This window comes from Doryrhamphus excisus, linkage group LG3 (genome assembly GCF_037039965.1).
Source record: "Doryrhamphus excisus strain RoL-2023G ecotype Guam linkage group LG3, RoL_Dexc_Guam_v1.1, whole genome shotgun sequence".
In the NCBI taxonomy this organism is placed as follows: Eukaryota; Metazoa; Chordata; class Actinopteri; order Syngnathiformes; family Syngnathidae; genus Doryrhamphus; species Doryrhamphus excisus.
The window spans coordinates 5,054,590-5,067,246 of record NC_136359.1 but is presented as its reverse complement, the minus strand read 5'-3'; the positions used below and the strand labels follow the sequence as shown (position 1 = coordinate 5,067,246).

The following is a 12,657-nucleotide window of genomic DNA, read 5'->3' as shown; positions in this document are numbered from 1 at the left end:
GCTCCCTCCTCCTCATGTTTTGAAATTTTTATAGTATGCCCAGGTCATCAATTTACTCTCATGTGGAATTTTTTTTCATTTTATTCCACTTAATGCATTGGAAACGAAGCGATTGCCTTTTCCGGTGTCTTACATTGATTCTCCCCGAGTTGGTAAAAAGAGAAACAAAAAAAGTGACTTTTATGGAAAAGAGCAGCAGCTCCGAGCCCAGCAGTGCTCAACTCCCTGCCTCTCCCCTGTTTGTGTGTGACTTTAACGGTGAGTGAGTGTGCAACGGCAAAATGTGCCACTCATACATAGTCATAGAAATATGCTGCTGACACCTGCAGAAGTGACAAAAAGTTGAAAAGATGTGCGATTGTGTGAAATCAGCCTTTTTGGCTGAATCAAGCCGTCTCCACTCTACGCTGTTATGAAGTGGATACATTTTCCTGTTCTGGGAAATATCTCATCTCATATATTATATGGAGTCATTAAATTCCCCCCAACTCACCTTTTCTGACTCATGCTGTCACTCAGTCATCTTCTTCTCGCTCGGTGTCTCACTTTCTCAAGTGCCGCATCCACTACTTTCCTCCACTTTGCCCGTCTTCTCCCTGTCTAACAAAGACAACTTATGTCCTTTTTTTTTTTTTTTTTTTTTTTTTGCCTTTTCCCACCCAAATGATGTCCTCAACCAGTCGGAGCAGGGAAAATCATTACAGGCCTCGATTGGAGTAAAAGTGCACCAAGCCAACAATTAGTGATGGCCTTTTGTGCCTCATCCTCTTAAATGTCACCAGCTGCAGCGAGAGGGAACGCTTGCACAAGACAAAAAACCAAAAATGAAACGACATACTGTATGGATTTGGAGAGCTGTGCACTTTAATTGCTTTTCCGACATGCGCTAAAAACAGACTGGAACTGATACCGGGACTGATTTGAGGTAAAACAAAACAAAAACAAAACAACCCTCTCCCAAGTTATATAAGAAAATGGTGCACTATTATTACTACGTTGCTTCTGTTGTTGCTGTCTTGTGCATATATACTTATATATGTACTATATATATACGTATACAAATGTCCACATGGGCAGTTTATGTATTACATAGTTATACCTTCTTATTTTTATTTGGCATGCAGTATGTGAGTGTTTATGTGTATAATGTGTGTGTATATATACTGTATGCATGTATTTGTGATACACGGAGTCTATATACATGTATATGTAATTACACGTGACAAGTAATGAAATTTGTATTTACTCATACACACCCATGCAATGTGTTTTTTTTTAAATACTGTACCACTACAGTCATGTGACTACTCCTTTACTACAGTGACTCGGTTCCAGACCTGACCATGGAAAAGTACATTTTCTTGATTTATAAATTCAATAATTTCATGCTTAGAGCATAGAAAACCTGTTTACGACCTTCTAAATCCGATTATTAAACATTTTTAAAAAATGTTTCAGACACTTTTATATGAGAACGTTAAAAACTCACAGCATTTTTGGAATGTGGGATCAAATTATGGAAGGGTTGAGTAGGGAATTTAATGGACAAGATATGCAAAATAGTCTTGAATGGGCCATGTAATGTTTATCTTTGTCACCATTTTGATGGCTATATGTTTGATCATTTATTATAGTTGTGAAAAATCACCATTATATCACTATAGGGTTACGTTACCTTCCACTTTATGTATTAAAACAAATAACATCCGAATCATTTCGGACATGTTGAACTGTGAATGAAATGATGTCATGTATTCCATTGTAACTTGATGCATGCTCAAATAAAATTAAACCATTACCATTTATTATCGACTTTATTAGAGCCCTCTACACAAGATGTAGCACCCCTATATTCACCTTTACACTCCGATTACCCCATATAGTAGACATACCAGAAAATAAGACATTCATTCATTCATTTTCTATCGCTTTTTCCTCACGAGGGGCCTATCCCAGCTGTCATATAGACAAATAGGCACATATAGACAAACAACCATTCACACTCACATTCATACCTATGGACAATTTGGAGTCGCTAATTAACCTAGCATGTTTTTGGAATGTGGGAGGAAACCGGAGTACCCGGAGAAAACCCACGCATGCACAGGGAGAACATGCAAACTCCACACAGAGATGGCCGAGGGTGGAATTGAACCCTGGTCGCCTAGCTAGCTGTGAGGTGTGTGCGCTAACCACTCGTGTTTGTGTGTTACTAGAGTTGTTTTCTGGTGCTCGGGGAGCAAAGAAGTAGACGGACAGGAAGTGAATAAAGCGAAATAATTCAAGGCTGTAAAAAAAAAAGCCCTATTTTTTCAGCCATCATGTCTGCTTGTGTGTCTTGAACATTACTGCCACCTAGTGACCGGAGTAGAACACTACTTAATCCAACTTAAACTACTCAATCACAATCAATCAATTTATTCTTAATTGATTCTGATTATATGATTCAGGTGTGGGTGCATGGTGAATGAGTGGTTAGCACACAGGGCTCACAGCTAGGAGACCCGAGTTCAATTCCACCCTCGGCCATCTCTGTGTACTCCGGTTTCCTCCCACATTCCAAAAACATGCTAAGTTAATTAGCGACTCCAAATTGTCCATAGGTATGAATGTGAGTGTGAATGGTTGTTTGTCTATATGTGCCCTGTGATTGGCTGGCCACCAGTCCAGGGTGTAAGACAGCTGGGATAGGCTCCAGCACCCCCTGCAACCTTCGGAATGAATGAATGGTGCATTTTTTTTTAACTAAAAAGCCGTATACAAAAACACATCATTTACTCATTCAAATATTTCGCTATTTTTGAAAAAAATGTGAAGCTGCAAAACGGCAAGACATGACTGATATTGGATATGAGGGCAAACCAATGCATGCCTACATGAGCCTGGTCAGCTGTTTCTAAAATCCAAACATGCTGACCACATTGACAAAGTTTTGTAAGGAAGATGTAGAGAGTAGCTGACCAAGATGTGCCATATCAGTGAGGGGCAGCTAAGGTGACCCCAGTCAAAGGTTTAGCTGTGCAGGTGTTCCGGAAGGAAGCCAGCATGTGTGAGTGCAAGCGATACTGCGTTATGTTGTTTGCGCTCCTTATCCCGACCGCTCGCTGTGCTGCAGGTGCTCGGCTGTGGAGGGATTTTCAGCAGCTTGCTGTGCGCAACTGCTGCTATAGGAAGAATCTCACCGCACGGTTCCAACACAAACACTGTTGACAAATGTTGGGTTTAAAAATAATCCCACCATGGTAATGATTATTTAAAAAAAAAAAAAAAAAAAAAACATTCCCTGTATTTTGCTGGAATATCAGCAACGAGAGAAAAGTAGCTTGAAGCTAATTACCAACTCTGTAACAAGCCACCCGCTGAGGGTACTTGCGTCGTGGAGTGTTTATGATGCCGTGTACCTGATGCACCGACGCACCCGCTTTAGATGCATGCACCGCATTTCTTCCACCAGCTCACAAATTGCACTGATAATGACTTCTCCAGCATGATTCTAAGAAAACAGAGCACATTTTGTTGACACTCACTCAAGCACCATAAAAGGTACCAATGTGAACGGACATACTAATCATCTTTTCTGCATGCTTTCAATGGGAAATGTGCCATTTTGGATTAACAGAGTTTTGACCCTCAACTATACTAACGACATGGTCAGTGTCTGCAAGTAGCATCATAAAAACTGTGGCGATGATGATGAAGACGTGATAAGACGAATGGCTATTAATCGCAATTCTCTGTCATGAAAATTAACTAAATCCCCCAAAACATTTCCACTGAATTTCAGCCCTGCCACAAAAGGACCATCTGACATCATATTAGTGTTTTTCTAGTTAACATACAAATCTCTTAACCATGGATACCTGCAAAAAACGGCCTTCATAGGCAAGCATATTGCAGCACTGGCCTGGTGTCAAGACCGCCACATAGGAGCCACTTCTGTCCAGGAAATCTGGGATGGACTTGTATTAGCAACAGACACAGGATGTGCCATTTTGGATTAACGCTTAACTAGTAACGATTTTGACCCTCAACTCTGCTTCAAACGACATAGTCAGTGTCTGCAAGTAGCATCATAAAAAACTGTGGCGATGATGACATCTTCCGCACGTATATGATCTGTTCGCCTCTGATTTATCCAAGGAGAGACTGCGGGCAGCATGAAATGGACTGCTGGAGCCAAGTGGAGACTATAATGGAATACTGCAGCATCGTTCTAGGCTGACGTCGGTGTTTATTTTTGTCTTTTCCAGTCGGATAATACCACTCAACCAATGAGCAGTCCAGCTTGGAACCACGACTGACCAGGTACGAGAAATAAGAGCTACTTCATTTTGGTTATATTAAGGTACAAATATTATATTTTTGACAAATGCACCACCATGGAGGTGCAGTTATGGACCCCCGTAAGGTGGAGTGACTTGAAATTTGTCACTCAGCTCCACAAAACACCCACTGTGACTTTTAGGATGTTAAGCCGAATCGCTATGAGAATGACACATTAAATTTCACAAGGTCTGCTGCCTCGGTTTTTATGACGCAATTTGCATATACTCCTGAATGTTATGAAGATGTGATAAGACCATTGGCTTAATTAATCGCAATTCTCTGTCATGAAAATTAACTAAATCCCCCAAAACATTTCCACTGAATTTCAGCCCTGCCACAAAAGGACCATCTGACATCATGTTAGCGTTTCTGTAGTTAACATACAAATCTCTTAACCATGGATACCTGCAAGGAAACAGGTGCAGCCATCATTGCTTAGCACAAAACGGCCTTCACAGGCAAGCATATTGCAGCCATGGATGGCGCATAAACAACCTTTTATCGCATCATTAGGAACTTCAAAGAGAGATGTGTTAATTGTTAGGAAGAAGGCTTCAAGGCGCCATCAAAAGTCCACCAAGTGTCTGGACTGTCTCAGAAAATTTAGCTGCAAGATCGGATCCAGGAAATCTTGGACGGACTTGTATTAGCAAAAACACAGGATGTGCCATTTTGGATTAACACAGAGTTTTGACCCTCAACTCTTGCTTCAAACGACATGGTCAGTGTCTGCAAGTAGCATCATAAAAACTGTGGAGATGATGACATCTTCTGCACGTATATGACCTCTGACCTATTCAGAGGGTGGACAGACCACCTCTGATTTCAGATCTGACTATTGATTAGTTCCAATTGCAGTAACACTTCCCTTTAGCTAACACGCTAAATCACGTGTCAATAGTCAAAGAGAATTATGAAGGTTCATAGGGTGAATATTATGTACTCCTTAGTGTTATGATATTTACAGATTTATGATTTATTTAAATTAATTTATTGTGCTTCTCGCGGATACAAACACAACCTCCAAGTAGACAACCCAAACAGAAATGACAACTGTAAGTTCGTCCCTTAACATCGGATATTTACACAGAAAGACGCACTATAAACCTTGCAATCCTACCGTATCCTACACCCAGCTTCACTTGGTAGCGCTGAGTGACGGGATTTTTTTTCCCCCTCGTTCGAGTTCAACAGCTGCCGTGGTCCAAGCAGAAGCTGTAGTAATTGGACATTTTGATCAAACTTCCGTGAAGTTCTCATGACACCAAAAAAACAAAAAAAACAAAACATTTTTGTCATACCGCTGTCATAGATTATAGAGTAACAACTAACGACTGAAATGAAATGGTGATTTTGACACGCCTCCAGTCAGTTTTCTGAACCGACGCCATCTTGGTTGTCACGACCAGAATATGTCCCAGGAAACAAATGCAGTCAACTCACAACAATAACACAATAACGGTCACAGGTATTGTATTCTGATGATTATGCTACGTATGTATTTTGACTGACAGTATGTGACATTGTCAGCCCTGTGCAGATGAAAAGTTGCTTATGTAGCCCTGGCACGAAGACCTACGCTATTATCCTAAGATTTATAGAATAGATCTAGTAAAAAAAAAGCACAGACCTCAAGCTCGGCTACAAATATTTAGTAGCAATTTTCCATGAAAACCTGTATTAATTTAGGATTTGCAATCAAAAACGACCTTTTGGAATTACTGTATTTTCTGGACAATAAGTCGCACACGGCCAAAAATGCATAATTAGGTAGAAATAAACATACATAAGTCGCACTGGAGTATAAGTGGCATTTTTTGCGGGTAATTTATTTTCCAAACTACTTGACCAAAACAGACATTGCGTCCTCTTGGAAGGCAAGTTCTAACATTAATAAAAGAATAGAGAACAGGCTGAATAGGTGTAAGATATGCTAACACAATGCTTATTCAGCTACACCAAAAATAAACATGAACACAAAAGGTGTCCAGTTTTTTCATTTATAAGTCTATCTGGAGTATAAGTCGCAGGAACAGCCAACCTATGAAAAAAAAAAGTGCGACTTATAGTCCGGAAAATACAGTATATTATTACCATGTTAGCCGCCTAGCTAGCACGTCCTAACCAAGCCAGTTCGGAATGAACACTACATTAGCCCAGCACAAGGCTGGCTACTATTAGAAAAAATATAAACAATATATTGACTTACTGCCACCTTGGCATGTTTTTCCATAGTCCAACATCTTGTGAGTTTTCCATCTGTGTGGCCTATCAACACATTTGTCGCCATTTCTGCATCAGACTTTAAATCCACTTCACTCGTTCAAATCGCTACTTCCTGATTTTCCGTCATTGGAAATGTAGTCCATTCATTCATTCATTTTCTACCGCTTTTTTCTCACGAGGGTCACGTGGGTGCTGGAGCCTATCTCAGCTGTCTTCGGGGTACAGAGGCGGCGTACACCCTGGACTGGTCGCCAGCCAATCACAGGGCACATATAGACAAACAACCATTCACACTCACATTCATACCTATGGACAATTTGGAGTCGCCAATTAACGTAGCATGTTTTTGGAATGTGGGAGGAAACCGGAGTACTCGGAGAAAACCCACGCATGCACGGGGAGAACATGCAAACTCCACACAGAGATGGTCGAGGGTGGAATTGAACCCTGGTCCCTGGACCGCCGTGCCGCCGAACTGTAGTCCTTTTATCCATAATTAATTGTTTTAACTGTGGAGAACAAAGCATTATAAGCTTATAGTGCAGAATTTAGGGTAACAATTAAAGCCCAGTACCATAGGACAAATACAAATGGCGACACACGCTTTGGCCAACCCATCCACACGCCGTGATGATGAATGGAGGGCGTGACACACGTGGCCTTAGACGTCTTTGCCAATTTTCTCCTTCCGTGGATTCTGAACCCTAAAAGATAGTTTTCTCACCTTTTCAATTCATCATTTTGCACACTGTCTGCTCGAGGGACGGAGCTGGTGGCGGAAAGGTCAGTTGTGTTGTCATGCGCTCACACACAGTACACACACACAGTACACACACACACACACACACAAAAAACCTTTAAAGCCAGAAATGACAAGATTACACGGCTGTCAAAAGTTGCATTTCTTAACTGTGTATAAAAGGAACAAAAACAATAAAGTCCATCTTTGGTTGGTTTCATTCATCTCACTATAATGGATGCTAAACGAATCCTATTAATTAGCTCCAGCAAACCAAAACTGTTAACACAAAACACACAAGATTTTCAGTGATTTTCAACCACTGTGCCGCGGCACACTAGTGTACCTTGAGAAACCGTCAGGTGTGCCGTGAGGAATTATCCAATATCACTTTTTATAATTAACATTTATTAATCATCATTTGCAAATATTATGTCAATAGTATACATGGACCCAAATATTCCAATTGCATTTGGTTTATTTGCTCAAACGGAAGGAATTGAACAGGGATGGAATATTCCTTTCCCCAATCCGATTGATGTATCTTGTACCTGCTCAAACGGAAAGTTGAAAGGGTGCGTTCTTCTTCGTGGTGTTTTTCTTCTTCTGTTGTTTATTGGCGGTTGGCGCCATCTGTGAAACAGAATCTAAACCCTTCTATACTTTATTCACAAGTGCAGTTTTATTAAAAAAGAAAATATATATCTATATAAAACATGTCCTGAGTTTAATTATAAAATATTAGTAAGATTGAATTTGATCTTTTCCTGTTTAAATTTATCCCGGGTGCGTTCTTTCAGCGCATGCTCAGATATGACGTAACACGCAGATCCAATGGAGGCCAGAAATCGGCATTGGACTAAGCAAAGTTTGTTTTTGATTCAAACTAAATTTCAAGACTGGACAGACGAAAAACTGTCAATACGGAGTTATTCCAACAAGTGAAAGAAAAACTCGGGGGAAGTCGGTATCACGTGATTTTGATGTTTACGTTTTACTGGGCATGCCCTATTGACTATTCTGTTTGATTTTCACGGCGCCTATAGACAAGAGATTAGAATATTCCTTTCCATGTATACCATTGTTTCCCAAAATGTCATTCGGAAAGGTAAAAACGTGGCTACTGTGGAGTGTCTGTGGTGTAAAGACTAGCATAGCAATGTAATATTGGTCCGTGTGGCAACACCTACCTTGTTCCTCTGATAGACTTATTGATGCACGTGTGAGCTCGTGGTGACATTTTGTAACATTTTTGGTTAGTGGTGTGCCACAAGATTTTTCCAATGTAAAAAAAAAAACGTGCCGTGGCTCAAAAAAGGTTGAAAAACACTGCTCTACATGACCGGAGTGCTGCTCCCGGTTTCTGAACCACTGTGACATCGGTAACGGGCCAGAAAAGTACCGATGTTTGGACGGAAATGGAACAGCTTGCCCATCCTGAACAAACATTTAGTTGTATTACTGTTTGCCTGTAAGCGCTAGGCTGAGAATTACTGATGATAATAAGCTCGTTTGAGATATTGTGACTGCCAAAGTGCCTATTTCAATTGCAACTGCATCACAGACGGAAAGAAAGTAACTGGAAAGGTCAAGACGGAGAAGTAGTTCATAAGAGCTGATTCAGGCAATCATCCATCATGGCGTCTTAATATACTGTATCATGTGGACTTGCTGGCATTTTGATGTATATATCTCAGGGGGTGTCAAAGCTGTGGCCACGTTCTAAAAATATACCGACAGTCAATAGAAACTTTTGAGGTAGAAATAAATGCATAATTCTGTTATTCGGTGGTTGTTCGATACCAGGTTGACTCGGATAATTGAGCTAATGTGTCGTCATGTTATCACGGTTCTGGTGTGGACCCGAATACACATTGAATTACTCGGTGGGTGTTTGCATCATGCGATTTGGTTTTGGAGGCCTATATAAAGGCTGCAGAAAGGCCAGTGTTGTTAGTCCAGTGAACGGCGACATGCCTGGGTATGATGGACGTATACAGTCTGGCCAATTGTTAAAGAGAATTTTTTCTTGATGAACTTAAAGGCTCGCCGATGTAGTTTTCCGCGGCGTGATTTACAAACAGGCATCCACGGGCAGCTTTGTGCAGCACATGCACCAAACACTTTTTTTTTTTTTTTTTACTTGAATGTGTGTTTCAGAAAGCTGAATCTGTGTTCAGTGTTTACATTTCGATAAATGTTTGTTTAAACATGAGACCTGTAATATTTATCATTGTCATTTTTTCATGTAAATTGAGGGAGCAAAAGCAGTATCGGCCACAAATATCAACCCAAGCAAAATTGGCAGTCCATAATTGGGTTATGGAAAAAAATTGGCTCGAAAAAATCCATATCGGTCTATCCTTAGATACAATCAATATCATTAAGGGGGGACCAAAAAGATAGGGAAATAAGCATTTGGTAGCCGGGGTACACCCTGGACTGGTGGCCAGCCAATCACAGGGCACATATAGACAAACAACCATTCACACTCACATTCATACCTATGGACAATTTGGAGTCGGCAATTAACCTAGCATGTTTTTGGAATGTGGGAGGAAACCGGAGTACCCGGAGAAATGCAACACTGACAGCTACAAAATAATTCCGAACGGCAGGTCGGACTGACTTGGACACCCCTGATCTACCCGATCTCAGGCTGAAGGTGTGACGCCAATACCTGAGGTCAAATGAGACCATTGTGTCAATTGTTCATGTTTGCGCTCATTATGGCTGTGTTCGAAACCGCATACTTATCTACTACTCATACTAACTCTGTGTCTACACTGGCAGTATGCCATTTTGGAGTATGCGAGAAGTTCCCGGATGCATACTGCATTCGCAAGAAATGTCGAGTATGTATAAGATAAGATAAGCCTTTATTCGTCCCTCAGTGGGAAATTTGCAAGCTATCATCAGCTTACTACTCATACCCAAATTACCCAGGATGCAACGCGACGTGACGTAACCACAAAAAAAAAAAAACATTGGTTGGTTTGCTTCTTGTTTTCAAAGTAAAAGCAGTGATTTATCACTATGCTTTTTTTTGTATGACAAAAGTAAGGGGGTGTTTTATTTTGTGAAAATAACCAAAAGCGCGTTGCTCACTTTGGTTAGCTTAAATTTAGCTAAATTCGTCTGAACGAAATTGTAAACGGTTGGTTTTTGGACAAATAAATGGCACACTCAGGATCTAAACGGCTACTTTCTTGCTTGATTAAAAAAAAAAAATCAACAAAGTGATGTATTTAAAGAGTTTAAAGCTAAAGTGAAATCAGCGCAATGCATTGTGGGTTATCATGTAGTACACTGGAGTATAAACACTTTGCATACTGTCTGATGGATTGGGTATGCAGTATGGAGTGTGGTTAGTATGGGCATGGAAGTATGTAGTAGTTAGTATGCGGTTTTGAACACAGCCCATGTTTTTTTTTTTTTTTAAAGTTCTTGAACACACCGCAGGTGGGATCTTGCTGCATCTCACATTTGCAACCTGAGGGTATTTAATAACTCTGTGTACTATCCTCCTGCAGGATGTACACCCTGTACGTTTCAATATTGTATTATTTATGTTCCAAGTAGTTGAGTATTACTGAGTTAACTTGCTGTTAGGATGAAAAACTTCCTTTTTAGATAAAACCGTTCATTTTGGTAGTATCGTTCCGCTGATTGATAATGAGCTGCACTTAAATGAAGGGATGGTTGCTGTATGTCAGTATGCTATATTTCTGTCAACACCCCCCCCCCCCCCACCACCCCTATACCACAAACACACACCAACACAGACATATCAACCAAATAGTGTTATAACAGTCGGGGAAGATTGCTGCCATAAATCACTTGTCAGGCTTTTCTATCGTTCATCCACAAACCCGAAAGAGTCAAGTCATGTGGCATCACACACGATACGGTGGAACCTTGGTCGGCGTCATGAATCCATGCCAGAACACCCCACCCTGACTGAAATGCATATAAACGAGAAACGAAAGTGATGTCACTTGGTTGTTACGAAAGATGCAAATGGACACCACCTTCTTGTTTTGTCATGAGTTACTTTTTCAATTCAATAGTGTTTGTCACTTTCTTTATCAAAATGCTGGCACTTGAACATTTTTGGGCTCCATTGCGGGTTATTTTGCAGCAGAGATGCAGTTTTTAAAAAAATATATAACTTTTTATCATACTGTATCTACATGTGGTGCTCCTCTCTGGAAGAACTTTAGACACCCCTGATCCAATAGTAGTTGATTTGTATGGACATGTCTGCAGGGAGATGTCACGTCTCCACACTTAGATGCACACTGTGGACCCGACTGAGCGCTCCCTGTCGTTTTGACCATCGAAATAAGCAGATGAAAATTCCACTGAGAGAGAGACACTCCTCAGACTGGGTGTCAGAAGATGCAACTACAGTAAAGTCTCGTTATATCGATATTCTCGGGAGTCGGAAAAAATACCGATATAACCGGACTATCCATATATCCGATCCTGCGCCGAACTGCATTAAAAGTGGGCGGATCTTTGATATGGCATGTAATTTTCTCCTTGAGTTCATGGATTGTGTATCTAGCATGCTTTTGTACTACAATAAATTTTGTACTACAGTAAATAAAAATAAACTTACACTGTAGTGATTACTGGTTACCGGGACATAATTCACCCCGAACTATCGATAGGGAAGGTGTTGCCACCCGGAGGGGTAGGCGCGAGGGACGGGTGTTTTCCGCTGTGTGTGCTGCACTCTGGTGGTGGAAGTGTGAAAAATAAAGTTGACTGGAAGCAGCCGTTCGCCGTGTTCTTTTTTGGTATTGAAATCCTTAAGCAAAGATTGATTTAAGCTGCTTTTGTATCGATATAAGCAGACCAAATTGGCTGGCGGGAGATGAAAAGGGCATCGTAGTAACCGGATTATCATAATAACCGGGTATCGTACTAACGGAACTAATTATATCATAAAAGACTAGAAATTTGCCGGGAAATGAAAATAGTATCGTAATAAGTAGTAATTCGTTTTAACCGATATCGATATAACGAGACTTTACTGTAAGTCCAACTAAGTTCCCACCAGGTCTATTCAATCAAAGCTCTTCTCATTCACTGATTAAAATTTAACTGCAGGAGTTATAACTTAAATATAATTAATAAAGCGTATGACAATTTGGAGTCGCCAATTAACCTAGCATGTTTTTGGAATGTGGGAGGAAACCGGAGTACCCGGAGAAAACCCACGCATGCACGTGGAATGCAGGGTGGAATTGAACTCGGGTTTCCTAGCTGTGAGGCCTGCATGCTAACCACTTGTTCGCCATGCAGCCCATATTGTCCAATACATTCATTCATTCATTCATTTTTTACTGCTTATCCTC

At 40.6% G+C, this 12,657-nt stretch overlaps 1 long non-coding RNA gene across 1 annotated transcript in view; it reads left to right on the top strand.

Annotated features, from left to right (window-relative positions):
* Nucleotides 1–12,657, top strand: part of LOC131128222 (uncharacterized) — a 119,773-nt gene that overhangs the window by 37,293 nt on the left and 69,823 nt on the right. Inside the window, exon 2 of the long non-coding RNA XR_009129605.2 lies at nt 4,251–4,305. This is a non-coding gene — a long non-coding RNA (uncharacterized LOC131128222). The remainder of the gene's footprint in view (nt 1–4,250; nt 4,306–12,657) is intronic.